Source organism: Tachypleus tridentatus, chromosome 10 (assembly GCF_004210375.1).
Source record: "Tachypleus tridentatus isolate NWPU-2018 chromosome 10, ASM421037v1, whole genome shotgun sequence".
Lineage (NCBI taxonomy): Eukaryota > Metazoa > Arthropoda > Merostomata > Xiphosura > Limulidae > Tachypleus > Tachypleus tridentatus.
In genome coordinates, this window is record NC_134834.1 from 154,801,409 (window position 1) to 154,812,815 (window position 11,407).

Sequence of the window (11,407 nt, forward strand, 5' to 3'; positions counted from 1 at the left end):
GTGAGGAGTCACACCTCTAGAAACAGCGTTTCCATACACGTTGTGGGCATAGCACAGATAGCCTATTGTGTAACTTTGTGCTTATATATGGTATATGCAGTATATGGTATACAGCAGTTTATTTTATTCAACAATGTAGAAAAGAACAACTAACCCCTAATTTTGTAAAGGTAAAACTTTCAAAAAATTTTAATACATACACAAACATTATCCAAAATTTACAGAAAAAACTACTGAAAGCCATGTTGAACACAAAATACAAAGAACTACATGACTTACAAAAACAAAAAATGAATCTAGACCATCAACTGGCATGCTGCATTAAACCAGAGATTTACGGACTTATACAACGAAACATAAACCAAATCAATACTAAAAACGACAGAGACAAAAAGATCTGCCACAACAAAAAACTAGAAAAACTAAGATGCAAACAACAGAAAAGACACCAAAACGACAAACCGTTGACTAACCTCATAATTAACAGATCCGACCGTCAATTAAACACAGACGAGAAACAACTACTTAACAAAGGACTTAACTTCGCTATAGCACCTAGGTACATTCCAACCATAGAAATCAAAACATGTTTAGAAGACCTAGCCAGGAGACTTGTGATACTTTCTACAGAGAACAAAAACAAAGAAACAACCAAAAACAACCAACAGAAAGAAGACAACTTAGATAATTTTATTGACATCCAACAGCCAAACTTCCCAGGTAAAATTACAAATTTATATTTTCCAGAAACACCTAAAAACAACATCTTAAACGATTTTTTCAAAGAATTTTCTCACAAAACCATCAACATAATTTCACAAAACAGAAAACTGAAAAACAACCTTACAAAAAGAGACATCAATTGCATTAAAAAACCTAAAACAAGACAAAAACATAAAAATTCTAAAAGCAGATAAAGGTAACGCTATAGTCATAATGAACACGAATGAATACATCCAAAAAATGAATAACATCCTATCAGACACGAACAAATTTAAACCAATACACACAAATCCAACAAAGACACACGAGACGCAACTGAACAAATTACTACTACAAATGAAAAAAGCCAACACAATTTCACAAACACTTTATTCCTACCTACGTAAAACCGACTCACGCACACCGCAAATATACGGCATCCCCAAACCTCATAAACCAGATTGTCCATTACGACCAATAATGTCCACATATTAATCGTTTAATTGCAACCTTGGTAAATACATAGCATGGGCATTCTCCAAATATGTAACATCAGCCAGCTCATTTATCAAAGACTCTTTTAATTTCAAGTCTAATCTAAATCAACTTAATCATAAAGCCTTAATGGCCAGTTTCGATGTTATATCCCTCTTTACAGAAGTTCCAACCACTGAAGCCTGCAAGATAGCCTTAGAACTCTATATCCGAGACCCTAACCCAACTATAGAAATTCCCAGTAACCAGTTAGCAACCCTCATAGAATTCACCACGATAAAGACAAACTTCATGTTCAACAACCAAAACTATATACAAACAAATGGCCTAAGCATGGGCAACCCAGTATCACCAGTTCTAGCCAATATTTTTATGACACAAGTTGAAACACAAGCAATTAACACAGCATTACATCCACCACTATACTGGTACAGATATGTAGATGACACGGTTGCGGGATTCAAATTTACAGAACACATACTTAATTTTTTCAATCACATTAACTCTATACATCCCAACATCAACTTCACATATGAACAGGAAGAAAACAATCAAATATAATTTCTTAACCTCAAAATTACAAGAACTGATACACAATTTCAAACAGAAATCCACCGAAAAATCACCCATACTGGACTATACATTCCTTGGGACTCAGCACATGAAACAAAACAAAAACTCAACATACTAAGAAACCAAATAAACACAGCCATAAAACTATGCTCACCAGATAAAATTAACGATGAATTAGACAAAATAAAACAATACTTCACCAACATCAATAAGTTTCCTCCACAAACCGTAGAAAACATTATACGCACCCACCTAGACAGAAAGCAAAATCAACCAACTAAAGTAAATACAGCTCACGAATCAAAAAAACACGAAACCATATACTGCTGTATACCATATATTCCTGACATCAGCAAACAAATAACCAACATTTGGCAAAAATTAGTAACAAAATATGACATTCCAATTAATACCAAATTTATTCAAAACCCGGCACAAAACTGAGGTCTATACTATGTAAAACTACACTGACAAACACCACACCAACATTATTTATAAAATACAATGTGATAACTGCCACGACTTCTATATTGGAGAAACAAGTAGAAAAATGGAAACCAGATTCAAAGAACATAAAAAGTCACCTTCACACGTTTTCGAACACTGCAAGTCAAATAAACACAACATAACCATAGAAAACACTCAAATACTAAATAAAGAAACAAACATAAACAAACGCAAAATTAAAGAAGCCTTACTTATACAACAACTTATACAAAATAAACCAATATAAAGGAACGCCTTTATACCTATATTAATAAAATAAAATTATATATTCAAACATCTAATACCGCCCTCTACATTTCGACAGACAGTTACACAACCCCTTTCAAACATGTGGTCAGCTTCCGGTCAGTTACCTCTTTCTTTGTGAACCTGACGATGACCGAAGAAGGTCGAAACGTTGTCGCTCTTCTATGTAAAAGTGTTTTCTCAGCCCAAACGAGCCGTTTTTGCATATAAATTATGATGAAGTTTGAAAAAATATAGAAACAATGGTACAGATATCTATACTAAGAAATAGTTAGTTCAGAAAGAAACTAGTGAATGAACATTCAGTAAGAATTATCGTACTTGCGTGAATAATTACCTAACAAAGCTAGTTATTAAGTTAAATTATGTGCACGTTTCGTAGTTTAAACTTCATATTGTATTTTAGTCTAAATTTAGTTCTGGTGTTAGTGCTGAAACTGTTTATACAGTTAGGTCTACAAGTTACAGCTGAACGTGACTGTAGAAATCCCATAGAAAATTAAGAAGAAAGTTTGTTTGTTTGTTTTGGAATTTCGCACAAAGCTACTCGAGGGCTATCTGTGCTAGCCGTCCCTAATTTAGCAGTGTAAGACTAGAGGGAAGGCAGCTAGTCATCACCACCCACCGCCAACTCTTGGGCTACTCTTTTACCAACGAATAGTGGGATTGACCGTAACTTTATACACCCCCACGGCTGGGAGGGCGAGCATGTTTAGCGCGACGCGGGCGCGAACCCGCGACCCTCGGATTACGAGTCGCACGCCTTACGCGCTTGGCCATGCCGGGCCAAGAAGAAAGAAATGAATTTATTATTGTTATTTGGACTGGACTCGTATTATTTTTACAAATAATGTAGAAGATTTCACCCCATGACAGGGCACGTTATAATAATATTTTTTTTATTACAGAACACACACGTATGTAAAGGAAATTTCTGCCTTTATAGGCCGTGAAGATAGGAACAACGTTTGAAAAGCAATTATAAATTGAATATTAAACATCGCGACTCAACAACTACAATAAGATAATGGTATTGCTGACTTGATATAGAGATTGCAACTACTAAATTGAGTTACATGTAAGGTATTGGAGAAATGAATGTGATGAGATACTAAATCTAACCAGAATAAATCAGAATTTATATTTTTCCTATATTAAATCGTTACACTAACTACGTAAATAGATCCTAGTGAGATAGGAGCGCTGAATTATTCAAATTACTAGTAATACATGGATATATAGTATGAAATAATGAGACAAAAATGTAGGTGGAGTTGTAATTTAATTTACTCAAAGTGGACATAGCACAAATACCTTATTGTATAGCATTGTGGTTGTCAACAAACGAATAAATAAGCAAGAATTGTTTTGTTTGATATTAAGCACAAAGATATACAATGACCAAACTGTGCTCCCTCCAACGTGAGTATCGGAATCTTGTTTTTGTGTTATGAGCCCACAAACTTGGAAGATTGGGTTCAGTTTAGTGCACAGAAGTCCATTTTAATTTTTTCCTAAATCCTAGATTTTCAGTTTAATTTTTATTTTATTTTTCGGATTCTCTCGGTAGTCATAAGCTAATGGTTATAATTATTAATAATAGATTTTAGATAAAAGAGAAAGCCAAATAAATAATAATTATTACAATCCGTGATGACAATAAATCCACTTAAAGTAAAAATGTATCTCAGGATGGTTGGTATGGGTATTAACACTTTTACTAATAAAAGAGAAAACAACGTTTCGATCTTCTTAAGTCTTAACCTGAAGATGATATAAATAATTTCTGTAATTGTGGCATATTGGTACACAATGATATTTTGAAATAAAAATAACTCGTAGCTTACAAACCAAATAAACAGAAATAAAGTTTTACGTGTTCACATTTCTCAATTAGGTTGCATCATGTTTATCCTACATGTACCATTCATAGTTAGTGAATCCTAACCAACCCTGCAGCTATGAAGTTGTAGTCTCAAAGTTGCAACAGTAGATCGACCAATCTACCTGGAAGAAGATCGAGCCATCTATCGAGTACAATTCGAAGCTCATAAATTTTATGTTAACAAAAATTTAGCTGCTTACGTACAACGATGAGCTATAATATTTACACACAGAAGTTTACCGTAGCATTGTGTAAGCTGATGAGATGTTTGGTCAATAAATTTCTGTAGTGACTTCCTTGCGAGTTCTTGTGATATAACTTGGGTGTTAGACATCAGACCTTTAACAAAAGCAATTGCTTATAGTAAAAGTTTGTGATTTCAACTAAGTTACCAAAGTACAAGAGACTTGTAGTAACAAAGCAGTGGCTCTGTCAGAAACTTATTTCCAAAATGTGCTGATCTCACATTACAGAAAGCTAGAACAGATGGTGCAACATCAGCAAACACCTTACAGTGATTCAACTTAGCTTGAGCGACCACCAACTGAATGGAAATAAGTAACCACACTTGCCACACCAGCTGTACCTATGATACAGATGGAGGAGCATTTTGAGTCAATGATTAATAGAAGAAACAAATGTTATAACCGGGGACATTTTTCTCACTTCTAACACAAGCATGGCATCTTTTCCTGCGCCTTTTGAGAAACCTAAATATTCAATTAATATATTAAATAATTTACAATAAGTTGGAGAAGGGGAAGAAAGTGGTAAAAGTTGTCAATCACTAATGTAAACTAGTGTCCTGGTCGAGGTGTAGAGAGAAAATAGCTTTCCACATCGTTCTTCAGATGTTGTGTTTAGTACAACATCCACAGAGTCAAGTATGATTTGGTATGTTTCTGTAAAATACATAGATAAGCTAAACCTACTTGTTCTCCTGGTATATCAGCCACTATCACGTAAACTACCACTCCAGTTAGTAGCTACACATTATTTATAAATGATGATCAGATAACAGTGGATGACAAAGCTTAAGTTTGTTTCACATGAACATGATCACTAAGCATATGAAAGTTTAGATTTCCTACAGAAATTATCTGCTTGTATAGTCTGTATGTTAGGCAAGATGCAGTTCTGTGGTGATATCCTAAAGTTAACAGAAGTATACAGTTGTGGACTGCATGAATGTATGTTGATGAGGTCATTGCATTATGCCTAATATACAAGTACTGTTTCAAGATGAACTGCAAATACAATATCAGAATGCAACACCAGCTAATGCTGTGGTTGAAGTAAAGCCTGAAACACATTATTTTCTTGTCAAAAACTAAGTCAAAGTTTGGTCTGAAATTCGTGCAAAGCTACATAAGGGCTACCTATGTTAGCATCCCTAATTTAGCAGTTATAAACTAGAAAGAAAACAGCTAGTCACCACTTACCACAAACTCTTAGTCTACTGTTTTAGCAACGAACAGTGCGATTGACTGTAACAATATAACACTTCCACAACTAAAAGAGCCAGCACATGGATTCAAACCTGATACCCCCAGATTGCGAGCTGAGCACCTTAACCACTAGGCTATGTGAAGCCTAAAACCAAGCTAAATTTGTTAAAACAGTTAGACTCCCCTAATAATAAGATACATTTTGGTAAAGGTTTGTAAGTGTAGAATTAAAACAGTGGAGTAAATGTATGGATAACAAGTAGTTGGTACTAGTACTTCTACTAGTACTGCCAAAGAATAAATACATGCTTTCCAGTACACCTAAGGCAGATGATCGAAGATTTTGTGAATATTTTCACTTCAAAACAGCAGCAAGGACTTGGGAGGTTAATGATAGATTCTACAGAGTGTTCAGAAAGATACTGTGCAGTTTTGTAATCATATTTTATTCAGTATATTTCAAGCCAGCAACTGATAGCAGTGTTTAGAAACAAAATAAGAAGGATCCAGGCCTGTATTGATGCCAACGGGGGTCACTTTCAACATTGCTTATAATTGTCAGTTATATTTACCTCCTTTATTCTATATAGAAACATGGCTGTTAATAAATATATACAGTGTAAGTGCACAGTGACTTTTCGACAGTGGCGGCACCAGGGGGCTTGAGCCCCCCCTCAAATGATCCAAGCCCCCAATATTGTTACCTACATATATTCATAAAACATGGAAAACACAATCGTCATTGTTGCTTAACAATTAACATCAAAGAGACATAGACCTGTATAACTCAACGTCTTCATTACGACGAAGTATGTGTCATGCGTCCCATAGCAACGTACTGAATGCACTGAAATTCATGCACTGTATTGCCGCTCCCTGTGTAATGCCATTATGTCTTGAGCTTTGACGAAGATTAGACAACCACGTTGATTTCAAGTTACAACAGATCATCATGGATTTTACTTGATAAACCAAAGGTTTCACAGGTACTTACCCATTAATTTCATTTATCTTTTATTGAAAAGTAAAACATAGCATGCATGTATAAGTGTATTGTGTATAGGTCAAAACTATGAAGCATTTCGCCGGTGTTGTGTCCTTTGTGAGATCATTTTGCATTGTGTATCAGCCATCCAAAGTTGTACTGATGATTGTGGCATACACTTAAAATGGTGACTTACAATCCAATTAATATTATACTTATGATTATATAATAACCTTACACGTTAACTGACCAAATAATATTTCTAAACAATTCTAGAATGAATTTTGAAATAGTCATTGGCTATTTAGAAGTTCCTAATTTAATGTAATGTAACATTACATTATTGTAACAGGTGCTTGTCACACTTATGATAATAAGAACAATATCACAATCACAGTTTGGCCTGTATGAATAATGTGAACTTATGAAGAAACCAGCCTTTCTGTGAAGGTCAACTGCAATTTAGCAAACTGGTGTGGCAGAGGATGACCTCGCAGTGGAGGTACACCAGTTGAACCAGCTAACTGCCAGGAAGAAAGACAAGGGTCAGGAAGTATCCACTATTGGAGCTTTCAACCATGCTGGAGCCATACAAGGATCTCCACAAACTTGTATGCATCGCTGTGACCCTGCCTGTCACTTCAGCTGCCTGTGAGAGAGTTTCTCATGTCTGAAGCTTCTCAAGACATACTTGCGCAACAGCAGTGGTAACAACCGCACCAGCAACCTTGCTGTCATATAGTAAACTTCAGGAGGGCAAAACAACTCGATATTGATACTGTTATAAACACATGTGCTGCCAATCACCAGAACAGGCGCATTGTTTTGAAGTAATATTGAATATAAACACAGCATGATGAAAGACAGTTAGCCTGATAGTGACCTTACTTTTCCTCAGAGTGTATTAACTTCACAGGAGGTAATTCGTTTCTGCTAATGTAAACTATGTCTTTATGTTATATTTCTTTTGATTTGTAGCTTTACTCTTAATGGTATATTACATGTTCAATTTAAGCTAATCTTGATTTTCTTTATTATTGTGTATTACCTCGGGTGGAATTTAGGTGAGCTTCCTCTTTTACATATACACATATTTTCATAAAGAGATTATTTCTAATTTGTAATAATGAATTATTAATCAGAGTATGAGTTTCCAATGAAAACTACATTCAAAATGCAGTTCAAAATAGCACACATTTCTGAAATGTACCTTGGTATTTACATTATTATAATTTCCCATCTGATTGATGGCATTTTGGGAAGCCCCTCCACAGTTTACCTCCCCCCCCCCAACAAAAATATCCTGGCGCCGCCACTGCTTTCCGAACACCTTGTACCAATGTATCAGCTAGAACCAATAGTTGTTTGAGGAGAACAACTCTTATCCAGAATCATATCAAAGATTCACATCCTATAAAGTAACTATAACACGGTCCTCCTTGAAATATAAGGGATATAGCCAGTGCTGAGATATATCAGAAACTGAAAGGATTATTCAGTATTTCAAGTGTGTCTGGGCATCACCAATAGTTATTGCATCAAAGAAAGGATGTGCATTAAGGTTCTGTGTTGACCTGAGATGGGTTAATGTGTGACTATGGTAATGTTTTTTCTGTTGCCATGTACATATGAATATTATGGTGCTCACCCTAAGAGAGACGTTCAATTCATCTGGGATATGTATGCCAGTGACAGTAAAATTGGAGCAGTTATATACTCATGCCAATTCAACATCATGAATGAAGTAAAATGCTTGATAAACATTAATACTGCGATTGGCTTCTCATTCATTGTTTATGAGGCTGTGAACTTACTATCTAAGAGACCATGCAATATAAAAATGGCTGACTTCAGAGAACTGGGCTTTCTCATCAGTACAATAGAGCTTTTCTACCTGTAATATCTGAATCAAATTCAGAATTCAGTTATGAAACCCAACATTTTACCCATAACAAATCATACAAATAGTGTGGACCCTAAAAAGTTTTGAGAACAGATATAAGATCAGGACATAGTTTGATACTCTTTACTGTGAATCGAGAAAAAACACAACCTTTTCAGGTCAGTGAACACAGTATGAAGCCACCTACTACTGGCAGTTGCTTGATCAACTACAAGTGTAGAAGAAAGTAGTATATTGTAGCTACAACTCCCAAGACGCCGTGCTAAGCTTGCAATGCAGCTAGTCATCCTGAGGGTTTTAAAGAGTCAAAATTCTCCGAACCCTACGTCAAACGTGTATCATGGAAACTAAAGAATATCTTGTACAACTGCTAAGTTGTGGAGAAAATTTGACTAACCACATTCCTACAATAACATAGAATGTATCATCAATTTTCATTCAAGAGAATAATGTTGGATCCCTGCTCAAGAGTTATTGTGATAAGCAGTACATCTTGGTGATACATAATCACTTTACTAAATAGATCATAGCATATTCAATGGTTAATATGTTAATTTAAACAGCCACTAATGTGTTGGCTGAAGGGTGAATTGCTTTATATCATAAGAGATAATTCGTACTGAAACAAAAAGAAAGTGTGATAAGTCAAGCTGTGTAATGTACTGGCTATTCTCAATAAATGCTAATGTTTAGACATGAAGTTATAATCCAATTAAATTCCACAGATGATCCTTCAAGCATCAAAATTGCCAAATTATTCATAAGAATATGTAGTGATTACAGTCAGTATTAGTTGTACATAAGTGCACAGATGAACAGTTGGGGAAAGAAGCCAAAAGGCAGAAGAGAATGTATGGTAAGATTGTGAGAGAACCAGTTTGTACAAAAATATTGGGTGTGGTGCTGGTACATTCTAGCAGCACTAATTCTACTCATATCCAATTGGAATTGCTTTTATCTTCTTCTACAGTGTCTTAATCTGTTGAAATACAAGATCCAGGAAATATATGGCACACAAAAGCTATTGAACATGTTGATAACATGAAATTATATGTTACTGATGAGCTACTGTTCCAAAAACCAGAATACGTTAAACCTGTAGGCAGTGATGAAATTGTTGTCAAGTATCACTTGACAGAGAAAGAGATGACATGAAAAGCCACCTTAAAGCTTTCCTGGCTGTCTGTGAACAGCAAAAGGAAGGGGTGATGCTGCCTAAACCAAAGAGCTGTAAAGATGCATGATCACAGTGACTTCATTAATCCTCTTGTCACTATAGCTGGGAATGACGGATAAGCTCTCTAAGAAAAGTTAAGATAACAGGTTCAGTAGATTAACTGCAAAAAGGAGTAATGGCTTAATTTTCTGAGATACTTAATGAAAATGATGTAGAACTTCTACAACGTATATGTCTACTTTATAGGCATTTTAATTCATATGTTGAAATTCACTAGGCATGAATGTTATGTCAGTTGACATTACCAGATGGCATAACTAGAACACTGACAGTTTACATAACAGGACATTAATTTGGGATTTGAAAACATTTAAGAGCTAAAAGGGCTTTATAACCCTTGATTTTCAATCTATCAGACAGTTTAGAAAATATCTTTCAGGTATTTCATTAAATCAGCTTGATTCTGATTTGTCTAAACATCACCTAGTGATAGCTAGTGAATACAGAAAGTTAACAACTCCAAGTTATCAAGGGTTACTAGAAAACTAGGGGACTAATGTCACTATAAGATATATAAATCTATATTTTGTTTATGAATTTTTACAATGTACCTTCTATACACATAGGTGTACTTCCATGCAGAACTTGTGTTTGATTTCACACATGCAACATCCATGATCAAGATATGAAGAAATAATGTTACAATGCTACATTGGTAAAATTATCACGTATGTGTGTGTAGGGAATATGAGGTATGTGGGTTGAATGAAAATAATTCTGATGTTGTGTGTTTACAGTAAAGATGAAGTGTGCAAATCTGGAAAAAATGAGTTCACATATAGAAATTCATCATACGTAAGCAGCTAAACGTGTTAGAGAACAAATTTTAATGTTGTGCCTTGATTTGATCATAAACTAACTGTGACACTCCATTAGAAACAAACAGGGATCAACAGTATTCATTTCTTTTTTTATCCTCTAAAATAGTTTCTCAACTACTGATCTGCAGACAGATGCTGGTTTGTAACAACAATGTTGCCACCTCTGGGATTTTATAAAACAAGAAAAACTACCAGAATATTCATACGTCAATCATAATGTTTTTTGTTTTTTTTGTACTTGTATTTAATGGTCTACAACAGTTTAAGAAAGCAATGATCCATCTCCTGGTATCATAAAGGTTGAAAAATGCTCTCCTAGAAAATGTTAAATGTGCTGAATTGTTTATAATTATTTTGTGTTAGTACTGTTTTATGTATGTAACTAAAACTTGTGTGTCATCTGTTGAATTACACCATAAGAAATATCCATTAAAATTTTCACTTTGTGCATTCAAGATTCAGTCAATTAGAAAAATAACTGTGTATGTGCAATAACCACTTCTTTATAATAGAACACAAATTTAAATAAAGGTACTCTCTCACATAAAAACACAGGTTTCACTAGAACTATATGTGAGGTTTTAACTGTAGTACTGATAAATTGG

At 34.7% G+C, this 11,407-nt stretch overlaps 1 long non-coding RNA gene across 2 annotated transcripts; it reads left to right on the top strand.

The window, feature by feature from the left end:
• Positions 1 to 3,793: 3,793 nt before the first annotated feature.
• LOC143230686 (uncharacterized) lies at positions 3,794 to 11,250 on the top strand. Of its 2 annotated transcripts, none has more exons than XR_013016597.1 (2): positions 3,794 to 3,945; positions 10,909 to 11,250. It is a non-coding gene; the product is annotated as an uncharacterized LOC143230686 (long non-coding RNA). The 2 variants fall into 2 exon arrangements; XR_013016598.1 differs by lacking the exon at positions 10,909 to 11,250 and adding an exon at positions 4,457 to 4,704.
• The last annotated feature ends 157 nt before the right edge of the window (positions 11,251 to 11,407 follow it).